This window comes from Camponotus vicinus, unplaced genomic scaffold (genome assembly GCF_025532165.1).
Source record: "Camponotus vicinus isolate PSW18456_S1 unplaced genomic scaffold, iyCamVici1.0 SCAF_10, whole genome shotgun sequence".
NCBI classification, from domain to species: domain Eukaryota; kingdom Metazoa; phylum Arthropoda; class Insecta; order Hymenoptera; family Formicidae; genus Camponotus; species Camponotus vicinus.
In genome coordinates, this window is record NW_028141946.1 from 15,683,324 (window position 1) to 15,703,644 (window position 20,321).

The window sequence follows — 20,321 nt, forward strand, 5'->3', positions numbered from 1 at the left end:
TTTTTTGCGTTAATTAAAGAAAAATATAATTGCTTGAATAATTGCTTACTTGAATGAAGCCATTTTATATAGTTCAATCAAGAAAAATATATTCTTATGATTTAAGATTTAATTTTCTTGAATGGAAAAGAAACAATGTTAGATAGAAAATAACATTTTTAAATCAAATATTATAATTTTCTTAAAGTAGAATTAAATAATTATATATTCTTGAAGTGACAATTACAATATTAAAATAAGACTATAAAATTGTTGAAATTTGAAATTATTAAATTCTTCTAAGAAGTTTATAAATTGTTGTGTATATACGAAACAATGAACGCATTAGTTTAAGTATATAAGTTTTGATTTGACACTTATTTTTTTTCTGTGTAATATCGCAATATTAATTATGCCTCGATCAAACGTGCGAGAGAAGAAAAACGTCTCCGAAAAGCAACAACTAGTTGAGGAATTACATGCTTTGGCGAGAAGAAATTTTCCACGAAGACGCGTCATTGTACGCGGATACGATTTGTGGTAGGCGGACGTGGTCGACATGCGTTCGTTTTGTCGACTCAACAAGGATAAATACATACTCACAGTTATCAATGTGTTGAGCAAGTATGCATGGGCCGTACTGTTTAAGAGTAAGAGCGGAAACGAAATGTCCGAAACGCTCGCAAAGATTATTGGAGACGATAAAAGATGCCCGAAAAATTTTTAAACCGACAAAGGAAAAGAATTTTACAACGCGAGTATGCAGAAACTCATGAAGAAACACAACATTAATCATTACTCAACGTATTCCGTTATGAAAGTTTCGGTCGTGGAACGATTCAACCGTATTTTAAAAAACAATATGTGGAAAATGTTTACGTTCAATAAAAATTACAAATGGATCGACGAACTATCTCGATTCGTTGCAGAGTACAATACGCGAAAACATCGCACCATCGATATGAGACCTGTCGACGTTACTCCGGCGATCGCTGAAAAACTTTTAAATACGGTGTATAGCAACGTGAAAATCGCAGCTCCGGCAAGATATAAAGTAGGTGATTCGGTACGCGTGAGTAAATACAAGACCATCTTTGAAAAAGGTTTCACGCCAAATTGAATGACCGAAGTTTTTAAGATTGTCGAGTTGCAGAAAACTAATCCCGACATTTATACTCGAAGATTCACGCGGAAATCCCGTAGCTGGAGGATTCTACGAATACGAATTACAACGCACCGCTAATCCCGACGTATATCTCGTAGAAAATGTATTGTAAATATTATATTTTATATAATATTTACAATACATTTTTTTTTATATTTTTTTATATTTTATGTTTTATATTTTATATATTTTATATATATATATATATATATATATATATATATATGTATATAAAATATATAAAATATAAAATATAAAATATAAAATATAAAATATAAAATATAAAATATAAAATATAAAATATAAAATATAAAATATAAAATATAAAATATAAAATATAAAATATAAAATATAAAATATAAAATATAAAATATAAAATATAAAATATAAAATATAAAATATAAAATATAAAATATAAAACATATAAAATATATAAGATATAAAATATGAAATAAATAAATAAAATATACATGGTTATATATAAAATATACAATTATTTAATAATAAACAAAATATACATTTATTTACAATGGTATTCTATAATGTCCCCACGATAGAATATCAGTGGTTTCGGGTACGATATACCGTTTGTCGTCGTACGGACTCAGAGCAATTTTCGTCTCGCGGATTGTATATACTTGATGCAGTTTCGATCGTACACTGAGAAAAAATATACTAAAAAGAAAAAAAATTTCCTTAATTTTAATAAACCATGTGTTTGCATACAACTGTGAACGCATTTTTTTAAAATAAGCAATCTTATTTATTTATTTGTAAAACGTAATTCTTTCAATAAGTAAATCATTTATTAAATATTAAAGCTATTTCATGCAATGCAGTCAATGTTTATTGAATTATAATGTTTATTCTCTATTTTTCCAATTAAATTTGTTTGTGTAAAGAAAATGATATTTCTATAAAATAAATAATTCATTAATTATAACAAATATTTTGTTAAATATAGTAAATATTTATTAAAATATTAATATTATTTTCTTCGAAATATTTTTTTAAAACCAAATTTTTAAATAATATTAATTTAATTTTAAAAATTGATTTTTTTATATTACGTAAATCGTTCATAATTTGCAGGCAGTTGTTTGTACAATGTAGTAAATATATATTACACTAAAGATCTTCTTTTGTAAAAAATAGTGATTTAAAATATAACGAAGAAAATGTAAATTTAAGATTAGATTTATTCCTATATATATACACTAAGTCCAAAAAAAGCGGTACACTTAAAATTTGGGAAAAAATCACCAAATTTCAAATGACGATAACTTCGTAAATAATAAAGATAGAAAAGTCTGTAAAAAAATGAAAATGAAGCTTGGAATCCCTACTTTAAGAATCGATTTATTTCAATGTTGCGAGATAAATTTATTTAAAATGGCGGATAACAAAGCAAGAACATGCGAAATTGAAAAATAATGGTCCGAGTTTGCCACGGCACATGGCGTGAGTCAAATGTCGCAACTCAATGGAATAAAAAGCATATGATAGTACAGAGTTTCTCCTTTAAAATGCTTTTTCATTCATCTCGATACGATGATTTTTTCCCGAGACATTCACATTTGAATAAGAAGGCAGCTTTTTACTTTAAATGCGAATAACTCTCCCAAAAATCATTGTATCGAGACGAACAAAAAAGCATTTTAAAAAGGAGACTCTATACTATCATATGCGTTTTATCTCATTGAGCTGCGACATCAAACTCTCGCCGTGTGCCGTGGCGAACTCAGGCCATTTTTTTTCAATTTTGCATGCTCTCGTTTTGTCATCCGCCATTTTCAGAAAAATTGTCGCACAAAATTGCGATATAAAATTTCGAAAATTAAAAATACGAATCTTTAAAATGCTTTCTGCAAAATTCTTCCAGCTTCATTAGGTGCTGAGATATTCAATTTTGAATTTTTAGCAACGTCGAATTGCAAGAATAAAAATTCCGTGGTTCGCTAGTACCGCAGTATCTTAAGACTCCAAACCGTACTCGTGGTTGTGTGCGTATGTGTGTTAGTGAGTGTGCATGCGCGCGCACGCGCACGTGTGTGTGTGTGTGTATATATGTTAGTGAGTGTGCGTGCGTGCGTGTATGTTTGTGTGCGTGTATGTTTGTGTGCGTGTGTGTTCACCTCAAGGATAAGGACCCCGTGGCTCGTCAGCTCCACGGTATTTCATGACTCCAAACCCTCCTTATGCGTACATTTGTGCGCGAGTGTGTGTGTGTATGTAAGAAAGAGAGAGAGAGAGAGAGTATTGTAGAGAGTACACACTGTATTAATAGTGTGTGTGACCACCTCTTGCATGAATTACACACACACAGACGAGGGCTTTTCTAAGGGACTACTCATTCGTTCCGAATTACCGTTACATATATATAATACAGAAATCTGAGAATAATCTCCCTGCTTTCGAGTATTGAGAGAATTGCCTTATTATGCGATTATCATTGGTCGATGATACACTAGTGGGAGTAATATTCTGTTTATTTCGATTCCTTCGATTCTTTCGAGCGGACTACATCTATCTCAAGACGGGACAAGGTGCTCTTGATTCAAAATAAACGGTCGATACAATGATATCTTGCCAACATTTTCGCTAACACGTAAAAGCGATTTTAATATGCTAAAAATAATATTTACAAAATCTTTAACAAAGTACATGTTGGAAATAATAAATAATTAAAGAACAAACGTTAACGTTTCGATTCACTTCGAATCCTTATCAATGTCATTTAGAATAAATCTTAAATTGATGTAAATCAAAGCTGAAATCGACGCAAGAAAAACACGGCAGTAAAAATGCATAAGATAGCGGAAAAAGAAACACTATCGAAAAAACGGTCACGTAATTAAAAAATCGCAAAAAATCTCGTGAAAAGCGAAGATGACGAGAATGTTGGACGTCTTATGTGGGGCAGATAGGCAGATAGTTGTCCACTCGGATTAAAGAACAATTCAACATTAATACACCGTTAGATTCGCTTTCAGTGGTATCTTCCCACAGACTTGAGGGCCACGAATTTGACTGGGAGAAAACTTTAATCTTACAAGGAGACCTTACGACCTGGGAATTTTAGTTTGGCACGAGACTTCGTGTGGTGGTAATGTTAGAAAATGTTAGAAATTGAAAATTTCGTGAAAAAATCGGTTTCCAAAAATAAATTTTTAAATAAAATACATTAAATAATTATTTAAGATAAGAAAAAAAAAAGTTGCATCAGCCGAGAATCGAACCCGTCACTTCGGGCTCGTGAAGCAAGCACACTACCGCCTGAGCCGCCGGACCACTTGAAAAAAGGAAAAACTTTTCCGTATGTAAGGTGCTCGAAAACTTTGGACCGTTTTTTCTTGAAACTGGCTGAATAGTGCGCCCTAGTATTTAAGTATATTAACACACTAAGGGTACACTATCACCACACGAAGTCTCGTCCCAAACTAAAATTCCCAGGTCGTAATGTCCCCTTGTTAGAAGAAGAACGTTCTTATAAAAAAAGACTAATAGCTGAAATGCTCCACATTTATCAACCAAAAAATAGTTTGAACATCCAAAATGATACTGAATTATTACCCTGGCGAAAATAAAATGTAAACCGAGCGTTAACAAAGCATGAATTGGAGAGTAAATCTAATGTAACGGAAGAGTGACGGAAGCGTAAACGAAGCTATTAAAAGGCGTAAATTGAAACATCGGAACGTAAAGAAAGCGGCTATTAAGTGTTAAAAAAACGCTAACGAAGCGTCATCAAACTCTCCGACAAGCGTGAACGAAATATCCTTCAAATGTAAACGGAGCGTCATCAAACTTCTTAAGGAACGTAAACGAAACGTTATCAAACTTTCCGACCCTGGCGAAAATAAATATCGGAGCGTAAGTCGAATGTAAGGAAAGAGTAACAGAAGTGTAAACGAAGCTTCTAGGAGGCGTAAATTGAAACAACGAAACGTAAACGAAGTGTTAACGTTTCATTTACGTTTCGTTATTTCAATTTACGCCTCCTAAAAGCTTCGTCTACACTTCTGTTACTCTTTCCTTACATTCGACTTACGCTCCGATATTTATTTTCGCCAGGGAAATATCTAATATAATTTTTAAAGAACGTAAATGAAATGTCATCAAACTTATTGGCGAATACGAATGAAATGTTTATACTCTACTATATTTATACTGTACCGTTAATATTGCACTTTACATTTTAAATAGGTAATAAACGGATTATTTTCGTTTATTCGCCAGACATTTACTTGTCCGACTTATAAAATCAATTTAATATCTGAAGCTCCTGCATCGAGATCAGAAATTAAATTGAAGTATATCTTTAATCTTATTTGTTACTCTTTGTAAACTTTATATAATTTTCTTAACTAAACTTAAATACTAGAAAGATAGCGCATCGCACGTCGAGTAACGGTAAACGAACGAACTAACAGATCCTTGCGTGCTCGCGCGAAACTTTGACGTCCTTAAAAATATTTCTTTAAATTATTAAAGTGTAAGGAAAGTATTTCATACATGTTTTGTGCAGTGTTTAAGCGTTGAAGAAATGTGGATGAAGAGTTTCTAAGTCAATCAATCATTGAAGTGTATATGAAGCGTATTGGAGTGCTTTGTTCACATTTTATGGAGCGTTTAGGAAGTGTAAATGAAGAGTTTCTAAAATGTCAATCATTGAATGTACGGGAAGCGAATTGGAGTGCTTCGTTCACATTTTATGGAGCGTTTAGGAAGTGTAAATGAAGAGTTTCTAAATGTCAATCATTGAAGGTGTGTGGGAAGCGTATCGGAGTGCTTCGTTCACATTTTATGGAGCGTTTGGGAAACGTAAAGAAAAACATGAAATATTAAAGCGTAAGGGAAGCGTAACGGAATGCTTCGTACACACTTTATGGAGCGTTCGAGAAATATGCATGAAGATTTAAAATCGCGAAGAGTTAATGGGAAGTCAATGAAGCTTCTAAGAAGCGTTTATTTTGTTCGTTTACGCTTCTTTGACACTTCGAGAAGCGTTTAATTTTCACCAGGGATTTTGAATAAATTATATTTTATTTTTTTTAATTGTCTTGCTTTTTACTTTGTCTATACGTGCGTATTCATTTGCAGTGGTGGAATATTATTTTGTAAATGGTCAGCTTATCTAGACTGTTTAGTATCCTCGATGATAAGTATAAATCTTTTAACTGCACAAGTTATCGAAATGACAAACAGTTTTGAGTGAGTTTCATAACGTGACATGACTATACATTTTCTGTCACTTTATGCGCATCATGCGTGAATTGGAAAGTAAGGAAGAAAAGTTAAGAACTTACACCAAAGTTAAGAACTTACACATGTGTATTCTATATATAAGGTTTATAAAAACCAATCAGGCATGTTTAGAGTAATATATCGCGTGTTATCGTTGAAGAATGATTATCACTATCGTGATCGTCTTTGCACGCTATATAACTGATCATAACACAGTGAGAGACTCACAGCGAGCGAAGAGACTCGACTCGACCGGTTTTTCGATTCGAAAGAATTCAACGCAATCAAGCGAGATGGTAAAGGCAAAAAAGTACGTGCTAGTGAAGCATTTCGTGAACGATCCGCAACCGACGGATCTGCAATTGGTAGAAGAAGAGTTGCCGCCTCTACAGAATGAAGGTAATTGATTAATTTATTCGCATTGTGCCGTGTGCATCATTGATTGCTGAGTCATCTTGTAATGGGCATGGAATCAAACGCAACTACAGTTTCTTTAATAAACTATATATGTATGATACATAATTCCGTGAAAAAATTATAATTTTAATTAAATTATACAAGTTACAAATAATTGATCAATTTAATCGCATCGTCATTATGTACAATTTACTAATTATCGCTGACCTTGTACTATAGACGTAGAACCACATACATGATTTGTTAATGAATATATATGTTGTAGGTATGTGAGAATTAATTTCACATATTATTTTCGAATTAGAGTTTATTCACTGTATATACGATTTTACATCCGTCAACACTATTTGTATGATGAGGTCTCGGCCTCTTGTTCGAAAGGTCTCGGCCTTTATTTCGTAATAAAAGATATCTCGTAATATAACGCTTCAAGGCTCGGCTTCTTAACGTTAACGCTACGACGGACGAATTCTTTCTGTGCGCTTACGACGCTGTTCGGATCTAGAAGGTTCCCGTGTAAGGGAGGTTACTATTGCACGGATGTTTCCGATTGGTTTTCGGAATCGCATCGGCGGATTCGTCGGTGCTCGCATACATCAAACGCGGCGTTTTGCTTTGTCAAAGCGGCGAGACAAAAAATGTGAGCGCGATCTTGTCTCGATTATCTCGCTCGGCGAGGCTTTGTAGTGGGCCCACTGTTTTTACGTCGCAACATACTCCCCCCGTTGAGAGGGTACCGATCAATCGCAATGTATCCATAATTATGTTACATTAATAAAGTTGTTTACAATTCATACAGTTTTTGTCTTATCGTTCTGTACGTAGTGTTCGATTGGAAGTGGACATAGATATTTTACGGCTCGCTTTAATGTTCCTATTGTAGTTTTAACGGTAGCGGCTCGCACTATTCCATCTTCTCCTGGATGGATTTCCACGACCCTGCCTAAGGCCCATTGCGTACACGGGAGGTTCTTCTCCTTGATGAGCACGATCATTTCGAGGTCGATGTTTTCTCCGTTCCTTATCCATTTACGTCGAACTTGAAGTTCATTTAGATATTCCAGGCTCCATCGGGCCCAGAAATCCTCGCACCTTGGTTATATGTTGCCAGGTGGACAAACGGTTGGCTGGGACAGACGAGAGATCAGGCTCCGGCATATTAATTAATGGTCTACCGATTAAGCAATGCGCAGGTGTTAGGACTAATAGATCATTAGGATCGGAGGAGATAGAGGATATAGGTCTCGAGTTTAAGATTCCTTCAATTTCTACCGTGAATGTATTCAGTTCTTCGAACGTAAACAGAAGTTCTCCGACGACACGTTTAAAATGGTGTTTAAATAACTTCACCGTGGATTCCCATAATCCACCGAAATGTGGAGCCATGGGAGGTATAAAATGCCACGTGATATGATGTTCGGTAGAGAACCGATTCGTCTGATTTTTATGTTCATCGGAGTTGAAAAGAACATATAATTCTCTTAAATGATTATTCGCTCCCACAAAGTTGGTTCCATTGTCTGAATAAACATGTGTCGGAATACCTCGTCTCGACATAAAACGCCGTAAAGTGGCTAAAAATCCGTCGGTGGTTAGATCGCTCACGACCTCTAAATGTACCACTTTGACGGCCATGCATACGAATACACATACATATACTTTGATTTTATTTCGATTCCGATATTTTTTTTCTTTGATATAAAACGGGCCGCAATAATCGATCCCCGTATGAGTGAACGGAGATGTGTTACGCACCCGATTTTTTGGTAAGTTACTCATTTTATAATCGGTTGTATCGGCGTGAAAGCGAAAACAACGTATGCATGACCGCACGACTTTACGGACTTGATTTCGACCATCAAGTAGCCAGAATTTGCGCCTAATCGTGTATAAAGTCGTTTGAATGCCTGTGTGATAATATTTTTCATGCGTTTCCTTAATAATTAGATCCGTTAAGAAATGATGACTTGGTAACAAAATCGGATGTTTTTGCGCAAAGGTTAATTCTGACAGTTTGAGGCGTCCGCCGACGCGAATGATACCGTTTTCGTCGATAAATGGATTCAATGCGGCAACGCTACTCTTATTTATTGAGCGTTTATTTATAAGTTCTTTCAGTTCACGTGTAAAATAAGAAGCTTGAATTAATTTTATTATTTTAGTTTCCGCTTCGTCTATCTCCTTTATACATAACTGACCGTGATATGTGTTCTTTAGTCGAAAACGCATACACAGCGCGATAACTCTTAATAATCGTGAATATGACGAATATTTTTCAAATATGCTTAAATCATTAGGAACCGTTGCAAAACACGCGTTTTTTCTTAGTTCTGGTATTTCGCTTAATTTTAGGCCTTCATCGGACCATTCGCTTTCCCCGCCAGTCAGCCACGATGGTCCTGAGAACCATGACCGATTGTCGAGAAAAGCGTTCGGCAATTGACCCCTCGATAGTGCATCGGCTGGGTTGTCTTCCGATCTGATATGTCGCCAAACTTGTAAATCAGTAATTTCTTGGATTTGAGTCACGCGGTGAGACACGTATGTTTTTAAAAGACGAAGTGAAGTTTTAATCCAATGTAGTACAATCGTCGAGTCGCTCCATAGTACTGTTTTGTTAAGGGAGAGTCCCAACGCACGGTGTACTTCGCGATATAATTTGGCTAATAAAAATGCGCCGCATAGTTCGAGCCTCGGTATCGTCACAGGTTTTATTGGCGCGACTCGAGATTTAGCGCAAAGTAGGCGACAACGTATGTCGTTGTATTGATTGCTCGAACGAATGTATAGGCAAGCACCGTAACCCACGTTACTCGCATCGCACAATCCGTGAATTTGAATATCGGTGTAGTCGGGAATCAATACTTGACGATTAATAGATAATTCTTTAAGTGAATCTAATTGTGTCGCGAAATCTGTCCATGCAGTGTGTATACTAGGTGGAATAGACTCATCCCAGTCTAATCTACACCGCCACAAATTGTGCATTAATTTTTTGGCATGCAATATGATAGGGCCTAGTATACCTAACGGGTCGAAAATCTTAGCTATCTCAGAAAAAATAATTCGTTTCGTGATTTTTTCGACGCAATTAATCGAGTGCACTGAATAGCGTAGCATGTCGTCGTATGCGCGCCACGCTATGCCTAGTGTTTTTAAAGAATTATCTTTATCGAGTACAAGATTCAAATTAATCGCATCGGGTGCTAAATCGTTGATAATACGTTGGTCGTTCGACGCCCATTGCCGAATATTGAAGCCGCCCCGAGAAAGTAATGTAATTATGTCGTCCCGTAACGCACGAGCTTCGCTGATAGTATTCGTACCGGTCAATAAGTCGTCCACGTATAAATGTGTTTTAAGAATTCGGGCGGCCATAGAAAACGCGTCGCGCTCATCCTCGGCAAGTCTCTGAATCGTCTTTATGGCAAGATAAGGCGATGAAGGTACGCCAAATGTGAGAGTGTTAAGTTGGAAGGTTTTTTTTTTATCATTTTGACGCCAGAGTATGCGTTGATATATTCGATCATCCTCGTGTAACCATATCTGTCTATACATCTTTTCTATATCCGCGGTAAGAACGTATTTATATGTGCGGAATCGAATGAGATGCGTGAACAATGTGTCTTGAATAGTCGGGCCTATCATTAACATATCATTCAAAGACCTGCCAATGTTTGACTTCGCCGACGCGTCGAATACCACGCGGATTTTCGTAGTGTTGCTCGAAGATTTGATAACTGCGTGATGCGGCATATAAAACCCGTCGTCAGATGGATCATTTATCAGAGACATCTGTTTTAAATCTAAATATTCTTGCATTGTTTATGAATAGGCGGTCTTTAACATCGCGTCTGAATCGAGTTTTCGATCGAGAGAATTCAGGCGTTTGAGTGCAACGATTCGCGAGTCACCGAGGCGTTTATCATCCTTACGAAATGGCAATCGCACCATATAGCGGCCGCTGCTATCGCGGGTTACGTTTTTTGCAAAATGCGCTTCGCATTCGAGCTCCTCGGTAGATCTCGGTGTATCGATTACTAGTTCCTCGATCGTCCAAAATTTAGTGATCTGTTGTTCCAAGCTAGATAATTGACATATTACATTTTTCGGACTATTCCGCGATGCCATTCCGCCCGCGACGACCCAGCCGAGGCGAGTCTTTTGCAAATATAAATCGTGCTTTCCTTGAGACAGATTAATTTGACCGATTGAGAATAGCGACAATGTTGTTCCGGCGCCGATTAATAAGTCAATCGGACGTGGTAGATGGAACTCCGGATCGGCTAATTTGATGTTCGACGGTATTTTGATGGAATGTCGCGGGAAAATCTCGGATGGCACTAAATCTGATATCGTCGGGATCGATAAACATAATAACTCCTTGCGGAACTCATTGTGTAAAGATTGAATGGTGATTTGAATGACACCCTTTGATATCGTATTCATAGAGTTAATTGCACCGACCGGTAGTGCGCATGATGTTATAGGGAGCTTCAAATATTTCGCGAGTCTTTCCGAAATAAAATTGGCAGTAGCGCATGTATCTAATAATGCGCGGCATTTAATCCTATTGAGATCGTGATCTTGTACAAATATCGTCGCGGTCATCATTAATTGAGGCGTAAAAGCAGGTAAAATCGCTGCAAGACACGCCTTATCGCCGTTCCTTTCTAGTCATGCGGTTTGCGCTTCTTTTGTTACTGTCGTGTTGGTCGTTGTCGATGCGGCCGCGTTTTTGTCGAGATGTAAAAGTGTGTTGTGTCGTTTTTGACAAATAGTACAATTAGTATAATTGCAAGCTTTACCTCGATGAGAACGTAAGCAATTATAACAAAGCATCGCGTTTCTCACGAATTCAATACGCTTAGGCACAGTCAACTGCTTGAATTTAATGCATTTAAATAACGGATGTTGTTTATTTTTACAAGCTGTGCAATCCTTTGTTACGTCAGTCACAAATGCCTTATTAGATATTCGTCCCCTTTTAAAGGGAGGTATAAATTTGTCCTCGTCTCGTTTGGTTTCTCGGGCACGCTTAGACACGCGAACGGCGGTTTTATACAAAAATTCATACAGATCGTCGATCTTCGGAAACTCGTCTCGATCTAACGTTTCCTCCCATTTTTCGGCTATATTTTTTAGTAATTTACTCTCGAGTACGTTTACGAGTACTTCGGACTCTACATTGACTCCCAGCGCGGCCAAAGATGCGACATGCTGTTGTGCGTCGTCAGCAAGTTTAGACAGACCGTCGGTCGTTTCCTTTTCTAAAACGGGCGAATTTAATAGCAACGAAAGATGGCGTGAAATCAAAATCTGTTTTACTTCGTAAGACCGTGTTAACAACTTCCACGCTTTGTGATAATTTGCGCCTTCAATTGACAAAATCTTCTAATTTATTAGCCGCCTCGCCTTTCAATGCCGATTTTAGATATTGTAATTTTTCTACATCGGATAGATCCGCTTGTGTATCTATCATAGCGAGAAAGGTGTTTTTAAACGACACCCAATTCTCGTAGCGACCATCGAAATTAGGCAAAGACGCTTCCGGTAATTTTACTCGCTGCTTCATAATCACTGCAGTCCCAGAGCCGCCGGGTTGTATTACGTTGCTCGAGGTACTGGCGCTCGCGGTCGATGCGGTAGAATCTATTATATCTTCGACTTTGCTCGCTAGCGAATAAAATCTTTCTTGAACGTTCGCAAATTCGTCCTTATGATGACTGTTCGGATCTAACAATATGAGCTCGTCATTAAATTCTTCGTACGCGTGATAAAGTTCCGTAATGCGAGTCATGCGTAATTTTAACGCGGTTTTATCATACGGCTCCCGTTCGACAAGATTTGTTAGACTAGTAATTTGCGACTTTAGCGACGTTCGTTTCTGAACGAGAAGTTTAATTCGATCAGCCATGATGTAATTCGGAAAAGGTAAAGGATGGAAAATTGCTCAATCGACAACCTGATATATACGTGGAATGTACTTGCCGTTGACCTGTCTCTCGCTGCGTGATCCCGTCTTCCTGTCTCGCAACGTGTGGCTCAGTTCTCGGACTGACGTGGCTGGTTGGAAGAGCCGCTGATTTTTATAGTCCCGAATCCGTGTTCGCCTTGACGTGATCACTATAGTTCAGGTCGCTAATCGTTCAACGGTCGTTCGCATTTGCACCGCAAACAATCTCACAGGAGGCACCAAATGTTGTAGGTATGTGAGAATTAATTTCACATATTATTTTCGAATTAGAGTTTATTCACTGTATATACGATTTTACATCCGTCAACACTATTTGTATGATGAGGTCTTAACGCTACGACGGACGAATTCTTTCTGTGCGCTTATGACGCTGTTCGGATCTAGAAGGTTCCCGTGTAAGGGAGGTTACTATTGCACGGATGTTTCCGATTGGTTTTCGGAATCGCATTCGTCGGTGCTCGCATACATCAAACGCGGCGTTTTGCTTTGTCAAAGCGGCGAGACAAAAAATGTGAGCGCGATCTTGTCTCGATTATCTCGCTCGGCGAGGCTTTGTAGTGGGCCCACTGTTTTTACGTCGCAACAATATAATTGAATATGAATATATAATTATACATTTTACCAAAAGTGTGGAAACCCCTTAATATTTCGAAAAATACGCATTTAAAAAAAAAATGTTTCATACAAAAGTTATAGGGTTTTATGTGGCGCATTACACAGCTACATTATTATGACCTCGAATAGCGTTGTCAAGGTTATGTGAAGGTCAGTTTCAATTTTTTAAATGGAACCCTATATTTTTTATTACATTATATCTTGCAGCTTATCTCGAGAGCTTTCCGAAACACTATAATTAAGTTAGTTTTCATTAAGTACTTTCCGAGTTATGAAGCTTGAAATAATTTCTTAATTTTACATAAACCATAAAATATCTAGTAAAATATTCATTTTTCGATTATCTTACCTCAATATTTTTATGTACAAAATAATGAGAGGAATCAATTGGTGTAAAGAAAAAACAGTTGTTTAAAAAAAAATATGTAATTGTTAATTGCAAATTATATATTTTTTCTTAAAAACAACTGTTTTTTCTTTACACCAATTGATTCCTCTCATTATTTTGTACATAAAAGTATTAAGGTAAGATAATCGAAAAATGAATATTTTACTAGATATTTTATGGTTTATGTAAAATTAAGAAATTATTTCGAGCCTCATAACTCGAAAAGTACTCAATGAAGAAATACTTTATTATAGTGTTTTGAAAAGCTCTCAAGATAAGCTGCAAGATAATGTAATAAAAAATATAGGGTTCCATTTAAAAAATTGAAACTGACCTTCACATAACCTTGACAACGCTATTCGAGGTCATAATAATGTTGCTGTGTAATGCGCCACGTAAAACCCTATAACTTTTGTATGAAACATTTTTTTAAAAAATGCGTATTTTTCGAAATATTAAGGGGTTTCCACACTCTTGGTAAACCCTGTATATGTATGATACATGATTCCGTCATAAAAATTATTATTATAAATAAATTATATAAATATAATCTAGGTATTTTTTAGAAAATAATGTTTCAAATTCAAACATATATTAATTTAGACTTCGTAATGAGTTAAACGCTGCAAATGCAAATTATAGTAGACAATCAATCACTGCGTAAATAGCCGGTAATTTCCGTCTAGAAAATAAAGAAAAATAATAAATTTACTATTAAGAATATATAATTTCATCTTTGTTTAATAATGCAACATTGACGATTGAATGACGAAATAATTTCGGCAAATTAATTCCCTTGCAATTATCGATATATTAATTGGTATTATTTAATATCATCGAAGTCGTTAAGTCATCTATATCGGACCATATTTTTTCTTTCTTCTTTATAGAAATTCTTGTGGAAGCCGAATACCTCTCCGTAGATCCGTACATGAGACCGTACAAAAATATCCAATTGGAATCACGATGATCGGAACTCAGGTCGCTAAGATTGTGGAATCCAAAAACCCTAATTATCCAGTTGGCCGAAGACTTGTCGGGCATTTTGGCTGGAGAACTCATACGATTATCAATCCAAAGGTCGAGGAAAGTAAATCCGAGGAAATAATCCTACCACCATATTTTCTGCCGGATATAGGTGATCTGTCACCGTCTCTCGCTTTAGGTGCCTTGGGAATGCCAGGGTAAAAAATAGAAAATTTTCTAATGCGATTATGATTTGTTCTAATGCGCCTTTTAATAAGATGCATCTTCTTATCATTTCGTGATGGAAAAGACAGATATAAAATTATGTGTGTGTGTGTGTGTGTGTGTGTGTGTGTGTGTGTGTGGATAGATTAGATAAGATATAAAATTAGAAAAGAAAACACAAAGCGCTCTTGCGGTCTTCGTTTGCCATTGACTTGCATTTAAACTTTGATATTTGTGTAAATTATGAGTGTAAGTATCTATTCTTATATATTGATATAGAGATTAATGTTTAATACGGATATGAACTCAGAATTCACTGATTAATTCTTTTTTTTTTAATTAAGAAATTGACGAAGAGAATGGAATTAATCAATTTAGCTTCTCTCTGAAAGGTTAACAAGTAAAACTTGTTTTTTTCTCAAAATATATGCATATCATATACCAAAAAAATAATATAATAAATTGTATACATATTTATATTATGAATATAAATCCAATTCGCGTTTTTTTATAGCAACACGGCGTACTTTGGTCTGATGGATATATGCAAACCAAAACCTGGTGAGGTAATTGTCATTAGTGGAGCCGCCGGTGCGGTTGGTGCTCACGTGGGCCAAATTGCCAAGAATCTAGGCCTTACTGTCATCGGTATATGCGGCTCCGACGAGAAATGCAAATGGCTCGAGGAATTGGGTTTCGATGCTGCCATTAATTACAAGACCGCACCGATCGCGACAACTTTACGTAAAGTCGCTCCGCAAGGCATAGATTGTTATTTCGATAATGTGCGTCGAACAATATACATATATGCAAATTATAAATAATACATTGCAATTATCTGTTCCGTGTGTATAAATTGTTCATTTTTTGAATATGTATTTTCTCTCTTTAAATGTCTTTTAGCTGGCGTAAATTATATATAAATTAATATTTTTTTAAACAAAAAGGATCACTATTTGTTAAAACTCATTTTCTTATGCATTATTCGTGCCAGTTATTCTTTTTGTTCAAGTCTAATTGAAATTTGAAGAGATTCTTCTTTCCCTAAAAATACAATGAATATCGTGAATAAAATCGCGATGAAATTGTAGGTCGGCGGGGACATCTCTACTACAGTTATATATCAGATGAGGCTGTTCGGTCGGATAGCCGTGTGCGGTAGCATCTCGACTTACAATGCGGATTCTTCATCCTTACCCAAGTCCACCGTCTTGCAACCTGTGATACTATTCAATCAACTGAAAATGGAAGGCTTTATCATTTGGCGCTGGGTGAAACGTTGGAACGAAGGAATCGAGCAGAATCTGCGATGGATCCGCGAGGGCAAGCTTCATTATCGAGAGACTGTGACCAAAGGCTTCGAAAATATGTTTGACGCATTTATTGATATGTTGAACGGCAAGAACTTCGGGAAGGCGGTCGTCCAGGTTTAGGATTAACGAGTCATGAGTATCGTCGTGCAATGCATCCTATACAAGTATATATTTCTGAATATTTCTGAAAAATTAAGAAAAATACGAATTTTGTATTTTCCGTGAACTTTAACGTATCTTGCATACTGTGCACTAATATCAGATTAAGAGTTGTGTCAACATTATTTTGAATTTTGAGCGAAACTTAATAAATATGTATTTATTTTTATCTTCCTTTTTAAATATTTAAATAAACACATATTTAAATTTCGTTTAAGGAAATAATGTTGATGTAGTCGGACCTAAGGTATTTTTAAATGGCATTTTAAAAAATAATGTGTTAAACACAAGAATTTGATTCGTTTCGAAAAAGATAAATGATACAAATATAACAAAGTTTATTAAGTTTTTATTTTTCAATTAGTTCCTATAATGAGTAACTTTTTTATTTTCGAAAAAAAATATTTGAAGAAGAGGAAAAAACGTATATGTATATTATATACACGTTGCATGTTCACATTGTAATGCTAAAAACATTGTGTAATGTTAAAAGAATGCAAATAATATAAAGAATAATAATTTAAAAAATATATTTATCTATTTGTTTTTCGACTCTGAAATAAAATATTTTACTTTGTAATATAACATAATATGGCAATTAATTATAATTGTATTACATATTTAAATAATCATTGGATATATAAATTTCTTCCCTGGCGAAAATAAAATGTAAACCGAGCGTTAACAAAGCATGAATTGGAGAGTAAATCTAATGTAACGGAAAAGTGACGGAAGCGTAAACGAAGCTATTAAAAGGCGTAAATTGAAACATCGGAACGTAAAGAAAGCGGCTATTAAGTGTTAAAAAAACGCTAACGAAGCGTCATCAAACTCTCCGACAAGCGTGAACGAAATATCCTTCAAATGTAAACGGAGCGTCATCAAACTTCTTAAGGAACGTAAACGAAGTGTTAACGTTTCATTTACGTTTCGTTGTTTCAATTTACGCCTCCTAAAAGCTTCGTCTACACTTCTGTTACTCTTTCCTTACATTCGACTTACGCTCCGATATTTATTTTCGCCAGGGAAATATCTAATATAATTTTTAAAGAACGTAAATGAAATGTCATCAAACTTATTGGCGAATACGAATGAAATGTTTATACTCTACTATATTTATACTGTACCGTTAATATTGCACTTTACATTTTAAATAGGTAATAAACGGATTATTTTCGTTTATTCGCCAGACATTTACTTGTCCGACTTATAAAATCAATTTAATATCTGAAGCTCCTGCATCGAGATCAGAAATTAAATTGAAGTATATCTTTAATCTTATTTGTTACTCTTTGTAAACTTTATATAATTTTCTTAACTAAACTTAAATACTAGAAAAATAGCGCATCGCACGTCGCGTAACGGTAAACGAACGAACTAACAGATCCTTGCGTGCTCGCGCGAAACTTTGACGTCCTTAAAAATATTTCTTTAAATTGTTAAAGTGTAAGGAAAGTATTTCATACATATTTTGTGCAGTGTTTAAGCGTTGAAGAAATGTGGATGAAGAGTTTCTAAGTCAATCAATCATTGAAGTGTATATGAAGCGTATTGGAGTGCTTCGTTCACATTTTATGGAGCGTTTAAGAAGTGTAAATGAAGAGTTTCTAAAATGTCAATCATTGAATGTACGGGAAGCGTATTGGAGTGCTTCGTTTACATTTTATGGAGCGTTTAGGAAGTGTAAATGAAGAGTTCCTAAAATGTCGATCATTGAAGTGTGGGGGAAGTGTATTGGAGTGCTTCGTTTACATTTTATGGAGCGTTTAGGAAGTGTAAATGAAGAGTTCCTAAAATGTCAATCATTGAAGTGTGCGGAAAGCGTATTGGAGTGCTTCATTTACATTTTATGGAGCGTTTAGGAAGTGTAAATGAAGAGTTTCTAAATGTCAATCATTGAAGTGTGTGGGAAGCGTATCGGAGTGCTTCGTTCACATTTTATGGAGCGTTTGGGAAACGTAAAGGAAAACATGAAATATTAAAGCGTAAGGGAAGCGTAACGGAATGCTTCGTATACACTTTCTGGAGCGTTCGAGAAATATGTATGAAGATTTAAAATCGCGAAGAGTTAATGGGAAGTCAATGAAGCTTCTAAGAAGCGTTTATTCTGTTCGTTTACGCTTCTTTGACACTTCGAGAAGCGTTTAATTTTCACCAGGGTAGATAAGTCGTACCTTCCTATCATTAAAAAGTGCCACCGACACTTGAAAGCTCCAACGAAATATCTTTCTTCTCTCTCTTCCCAGCAAACATGATAACGTCTAAAAACGTCTTCATGACGTATTCTACGTCATTAAAACGTTATTAAGCCGTCTTTAGACGTCATCATGTTTACTGGGTTCATAGTACGTTATCTATCCCTCTCACCACCTGTGTTCCTTGTATCCCGTGTCCGTTATGATTCCTTTGTCAGCGTTCGTATTCTATCGCGTGTATTATTTGTTGTCTTCCTGTTCTGCTGAATGATATTATTTTCCTTTTGACAGGTATAGTGTTTTTATCAATAATTTTTATAATTCTATAACGGATTTTTTGTGCTTGGACTCAGATTGATATTTTCTCATTTCTGTTACTTTGTTTTTTAATTTCAGACATTATTAATTTTTATTATTTTAACAACGTGATTTTAACATTTGAGATGTTTGGGAGTCTCTGGCGTTTGATTGTTGGATTTACCACCTAACTGTACACATTTTATCCTCGAGACATTAATTTCTGGATGGACTGGCTTTCCAATGATTCTTCGCGCGAGGGATCTCCCTTTTCTCGTCATCTTCGTCTTTCTCGAGGTTTTTGTGATTTTTGAATTATGCGATCGTTTTTTTGATAGTGTTTCTCTTTCTGCTATTTTACTATGCGTTTTTACCACGACGTTTTTTTGCGTTCGACAGCTTCGATTTACATTAATTTAAGATTTATTATAAACGACATTGATAAGGATTCGAAGTGAATCGAAATATTTATCTTTTAATTATTTATTATTTCCAACATGTGCTTTGTTAAAGTTTTTTGTAAATGTTATTTTTAGCACATTAAAATCGCTTTTACGTACTCAACACCTAACATCTCTTCCTTAGCTTTTTATTCTATCAATTTTATAATTTATCCGGATCTCTTTTTCTTCTACATATTTTTTTTTAAATATATTAAAAAAATCCAATACATATATGAAAGTTTAAATATATTGCAAATATTAAATTGAATTGAATAGAAAATTGAATTTCATAATATATTGTATTTTAAACTGTATATCAACTGATAATTTTATCTCATTCTAGAAGATAGAGAAATAAAACAAGTTTAAAAAGATATCATTTAGTTTACTTTATCTAGAAAAATTATGTATCTTGCGATTTCATTCATAAAAATAAATAATATCATTATCTCAAAATATTCGTGCATAATGTAAGAAAACGTTAAATATGTGTCGAGATCATGCAAATAATTTATGCAATTTGTTCTTCTTTTTTACATGTTCTGAAACTTGATGAATAAAAATATGTTGCAACATTCTTCTTCATATGTTATCATATATTTGTAAAATTTTATCCGAATTTTTAAGGATAACTTTAATTAATGTAATTGGTTTTTTCTTAATTAAACGTAACTATATTTTATCTTCGATCATAACTTTAAACTTTTAAAAAGGAATTTTAACAAAGAATACCTTGGAAGTTTAATTTTAAGTACATCATATATTTCATCAAATATATGACATATGCATAATTGATATACGCAAAATAATTTATTGAAAATAATCTCTAAAATAGTATTTATATGTTACATTAACTAGCGAAAAATTTCTTATTTTAGTATTTCTTATTTCTTATTTAGATGTTTTAATTCAAGAGATAATTAATGAATAGTTTT

The 20,321-nt window shown here is 34.9% G+C and overlaps 1 protein-coding gene and 1 pseudogene across 3 annotated transcripts in view; both read left to right on the top strand.

Annotated features, from left to right (window-relative positions):
• LOC145960772 (uncharacterized) overlaps positions 1-20,321 on the top strand; it is a 64,463-nt gene that overhangs the window by 14,564 nt on the left and 29,578 nt on the right. Inside the window, exon 1 of one of the 2 annotated variants that reach the window (XM_083080469.1) lies at positions 12,463-13,012. The exons of the other annotated variant lie outside the window; for it this stretch is intronic. The gene's annotated coding sequence lies outside the window, so the exon portion shown is untranslated. Of the gene's footprint in view, positions 1-12,462; positions 13,013-20,321 lie in introns of those variants that run through there. 2 annotated transcript variants of the gene reach the window in all.
• LOC145960771 (prostaglandin reductase 1-like) lies at positions 6,346-19,498 on the top strand (annotated as a pseudogene). The gene is made up of 4 exons (XR_014435461.1): positions 6,346-6,790; positions 14,679-14,972; positions 15,494-15,764; positions 16,071-19,498. The product of XR_014435461.1 is annotated as a prostaglandin reductase 1-like (transcript).